We start from the raw sequence: 5,285 nt of genomic DNA on the forward strand, positions 1-5,285 counted from the left end.
ATTTGGTTTTCTAGAGTGTATAATAGTTCATGGTTTGAATAGATGTGTGTGCATGCTTACATGTGCAAGTGCATGCATGTGTGTCTGTTAGAGAGAGTGTGAAGCACACGCGCACACACATGGATGTGCTCCCTCCCTCTCTCCTCTCCTCTTGACACTGCCAGGCTTCTCCTGCTCGGTGACAATGATGAATGCAGAACATGAGACACATTAATGCAGGGGATTCTGGTCAATGTCAGCCCTTTCTTCACTGTGTCAAGTTAAACAAACAAGATCAAGGCAAAGGGAATGGTAATTATCCCTCAAGAGATAGGAGACGTGCTGTGAAGGCCTGGTTATGGGGGATCCGGCTCCTCTGCCATTCCTAAACATTGTCAGTCTTCCTCTGCCACTAGGGTCACTTCTGATCACCCTGCTCTTAAAAACAATGGTCCATATTCACAAAGCGTCTCAAAATAGAAGTGCTAGTCTAGGACCAACTTCCCGCTGTCCATGTCATCTTATTCATTATGATTTAAAGTCAAAAACTGATCCAAGATCAGCACTCCTACTCTTGGACGCTTAATGAATACAGGCCCAATGTAATGTATAGAGAACATGCAAATGCTTCCCTCTGATCTGAGACAGAGAGGGAAGCATTTGCATGTTCTCTATACATTACATTGACTTCGCTCGGTGTTTAAGGAGGATTTAATTTGAGGTTGAGGGGGAGTGACCTGTCTGAGCCCTTTGTTTCACGTGTCAGACGTGTGAACATTTTGTGGCGTCTTAAGAGCATATGCACTCTGCTGAAATCCAACTAATTAGGAGAAAGGAATGGATATCTTTACGTTTAGCTGTTATATTAAGGATGAACTTCATCAATGTCTTTTGGATGTTAATTTAGTTAGGAATATGCTGTCTGCATGGAATCAAAGAAAAAAAATGTAACTCTTCAGAAGGAGACAGCCTACCTACCACTTAGTACTCTTAGACTTGGGCATCTCAGACTGCTGATCTAGGATCAGTTTCACAATGAATAAGATCAACTGGACAGGGGGAACCTGATCCTGATCAGCACTCCTACTCTGTGACATTTCATACATACAGCCCCTGGACCAAATTGAGTGGCTCCAAAAACCTGGTTTAATCTTCATTAGTGTACTTTTTGAGTGGCAGAACCATTTATTTCCTGGGTTTCTGATGGTCTTGGAGTGGAGTCCATTGGCTGAAGCTGGAGGTTCTGGTTATGGTGGTATTATGGGTAGGCATGGTCTTCCTCACATAAGGCATGAGCTGACTTACAACCAGGATGGCCGGTGAGCTGAACATGTTCTAGCATGATAATGATTGAGCCAGCATCCCCCTTTCTGTCTTTCTCTCTCTCTGTCTTTCTCTCGCTCTCTCTCTTTCTTACTCTCTCTCTTTCTTACTCTCTCTCTTTCTCAATTCAATTCAATTTGCTTTATTGGCATGACGTAACAATGTACATATTGCCAAAGCTTACTTTGGATATTTACAATATTAAGATAATGAGAATCAAAATTGTCAACGGGACAACAGTAACAACAATAACAAGGGTCAAAATAACCATAAATTGAACAATAACAATAAGCATACAGTAGAGGACATGTGCAGGTTGATTGGTCTGTCAGACACTGTCCCTCATCTTATGGCAGGCAGCATTGTAGTGCGCTGCCAACCCACACCTCTCTGCGTCCTCCCCCAACAGGACTGGTAGCCTATTCTTATCAGAGAGGTCTTTGAAACCTTTATATTTTTTACATTTTGTCAGGAAATGCAGCTCCGTCTCAGGTTCTGCTGTGATGCAGTGGTTGCACAGCCTTTCCTCTACAGGGAGCTAGGTTTTCCTGTGTCTACCCTTTTCAATGGCAAGGCTGTACTCATTGAGCCTGTACTCTGTCAAGGTTTTTCTAAGGTTTTGATCAATAACCATGGTCAAATAGTTAGCCACGGTGTACTGTCAATTTAGGGCCAGATAGCACTGCATTTTGCTTTGTGCTTGTGCTTCCCAATAAGCAATGTAGTTTTGTTTTGATTGCTTTGTAATTTGTTTTATTCTGATTGATTGGATGTTCTGGTCCTGAGGCCTCTGTGTGTTAGTAGAACAGGTTTGCGAACTCAGCCCCAGGACTAGCTGGATGAGGGGACTCTTTTCTTTGTTCAGCTCTTGGCATTGCAGGGCTTGGTAATGATATGGGAGGGGGTCACTGTATTTTAGATGTTTCCAAAACGTAATTACTCTTTTTTGAGTTTTTATTATTAGTGGATATTGGCCTAATTCTGCCCTGCATGCGTTGTTTGTAGTGTTCCTCTGGACATGTAGGAGAATCTTACAGAACTCTGCATGCAGGGTTTCAATGGGGTGTTTGTAGTGTTCCTCTGGACATGTAGGAGAATCTTACAGAACTCTGCATGCAGGGTTTCAATGGGGTGTTTGTCCCATTTGGTGAAATCTTGTTTTGCAAGTGGACCCCACACCTCACTGGCATAAAGTGCAATTGGTTCAATGACACATTCAATTAGTTTTAGCCAAATTTTAATAGGTATTTCAATTTGAATTTGTTTTTTAATGGCGTAGAATGCCCTGCGTGCTTTCTCTCTCAGTTCATTCACTGCATCATTGAGGTGTCCAGTTGAGCTTTAAGTGATTGTAGTGTGTGCAGTACTCTATATATTTTGGACCAATTGAGAACTTAGTCTAATTCCCTGAGATCTGGATATTCTCTGGAAAATCATTATTTTAGTATTTTGGGGGTTTACTGCCAGGGCCCAGGTCTGGCAGTACTGCTCTAGCAGGTCCAGGCTCTGCTGTAGGCCATGTGCTGGGGGTGACAGCAGGCATAGGTCATCTGCGAAGAGTAGGCATTTAACCTCTGAATTGTGGAGACTAACACCAGGGGCTGTGGATTTTTCTAGAATAGTGGCTAATTCGTTGATGTAAATATTGAAGAGTACAGGGCTCAGATAGCATCCCTGGCGAAGGCCCTGCCCCTGGTTAAAGAATTCTGTTCTTTTCTTGCCAATTTTAAAGCTACACGTATTACATGTATACATTGATTTAATTATGTCATATGTTTTACCCCCTACACCACTTTCAATAACATAACAGTCCTGTATGCCAAATAAAATCAAATGCTTTTTTGGAAGTCGATAAAGCAAGATTATATTTTGGTATTATTTTGGTGGACATATTTATCTATCAGGGTGTGTAGGGTGTAAATATGATTAGTCGTGCGAGGTTTTGGTAAGTCGTGCTTATTAAGGAAGTTTAGAACTCTTACATTTATAATACCACCTACCACCGAAAACCTTCCCCAGGTTACTGTTCAAACAAATGCCTCTGTAATTGTTAGGGTCAAATTTGTCTCCATTCTTAAAGATTGGGGTTATGAGTTCTTGATTCCAGATGTCAGGGAAATAACACTCAGGATCAAATTAAACAGTTTTAATATAGCCAATTGAAACTTTGCACTAGTGACTTTGAGCATCTCATTTAGGATGCCATCAGGTCCGCATGCTTTTTTAAATTTGACGGCCTGAAGTTTCTTATAGAGGTCCTGGTCAGTAATTGGGGAGTCCAATGGATTTTTATTGTCCTTTATAGCTTTTTCTAATCCATTCAATTTCTCATGATTTTGGCATTGCTCTGCGTTTGTGTCAATTTGAACGGTGTTGTAGAGTGTTTTAAAATGGGTTGTCCATATGTCACCATTTTGTATCGCTCATTCCTCTTGTTTCAATATTATTTTTTTTCTTCAGTTTTGCCAGAAGTTGTTTGTGTTTATGGACTCCTCAATTATTGTCAGCTGCTTGCTGTTGTACTGTGCTTTTTTGGTTCTGAGTGTACGTTTTATAGAGTTTTAAAGTCTCACAGTAATGAAGGTGTAATTCACCATTATTTGGGTCTCTGTGCTTTTGGTTGGATAGTGTTCTAAGGTTTTTCCTTATAATTGTACAATCAGCATCAATCCAGTTGTCATCTGTGGTCTTTTTTGTTTAGTTTTTTTGATCAATTTCAGTTGTGCTTCTTTTGCTGTTTGCCTGAATATATAGTTGATGTTTTTTACTGCTAGATTGATGCCTTCTTTACTGTGAGTGAATGTGGTATCCAGAAAGTTATCTAAGAGTGAAAAAAACTTGTAGCCCTCCACAAAGTCTGGTTCATCTTTGGGAGCAAACAATAGTACAAACATCAAACAATAGTACACAAGTATAAACACCAATGGGACCACGCAACCATTCATACCGATCAGGAAGGAGACGCGTTCTGTCTCCTAGAGATGAACGTACTTTGGTGCGAAAAGTGGCAAATCAATCCCCAGAACAAACAGCAAGGACCTTGTGAAGATGCTGGAGGAAACAGGTACAAAAGTATCTATATCCACAGTAAAACGAGTGCATATCGACATAACCTGAAGGCCGCTCAAAGGAAGAAGCCACTGCTCAAAACCCGCCATAAAAAAAACCAGACTACGGATTCAACTGCCCATGGGGACAAAGATCGTACTTTTTGGAGAAATGTCCTCTGGTCCTGATGAACACAAATAAACTGTTTGGCCATTAATGACCATCGTTATGTTTGGAGGGAAAGGGGGAGGCTTGCAAGCCGAAGAAACCCATCCCAACCGTAAAGCACCGGGGTGGCCAGCCATCCATGTTGTGGGAGGTGATTTGCTGCAGGAGGGACTCGGTGCATTCACAAAATAGATTGCATCCTCAATGAGGATGGAAATTATCGTGCGAATATATTAAGCAACATCTCAAGAACATCGAGTCAGGAAGTTAAAGCTTGGGGCGCGAATGGGTCTTCCAAATTGACCAATGACCCCAAGCATACTTCCAAAGTTTGTAGCAAAATGGCTGTAAGAGCAACCAAAGTCAAAGGTGGCCATCACAAAGCCCTTGACTCCTATCATATAGAAAATGTGTGGGCAGACTGAAAAGCATTGGCGAGCAAAGGAGGCCTACAACTGCTCAGTTACACCAGCTCTTGTCGAGATGAATGGACAAAATTCACCCAATCTATTGTGGGAAGCTTGTGGAGGCTACCCAAACAGTTTGACCCAAGTTAAACAATTTAAAGGCAATGCTACCAATTAACTAAATTCGATGTAATGTAACTTCTGACCCACTGGGAATGTGATGAAAGAAATAAAAGCTGAAAGAAATCATTCTCTCAACTTATTCTGACTTTCAAATTATTAAAATAAAGTGGTGATCCGAACTGACCTAAGACAGGGAATTTGTACTATGTTAATGTCAGGAATTGTGAAAACCTGAGT

At 41.2% G+C, this 5,285-nt stretch overlaps 1 protein-coding gene across 1 annotated transcript in view; it reads left to right on the plus strand.

The window, feature by feature from the left end:
* The window catches only part of LOC111959323 (glycerol-3-phosphate dehydrogenase 2 (mitochondrial)), a 45,258-nt gene that overhangs the window by 34,998 nt on the left and 4,975 nt on the right, over positions 1-5,285 (plus strand).

Source organism: Salvelinus sp. IW2-2015, linkage group LG36 (genome assembly GCF_002910315.2).
Source record: "Salvelinus sp. IW2-2015 linkage group LG36, ASM291031v2, whole genome shotgun sequence".
NCBI classification, from domain to species: domain Eukaryota; kingdom Metazoa; phylum Chordata; class Actinopteri; order Salmoniformes; family Salmonidae; genus Salvelinus; species Salvelinus sp. IW2-2015.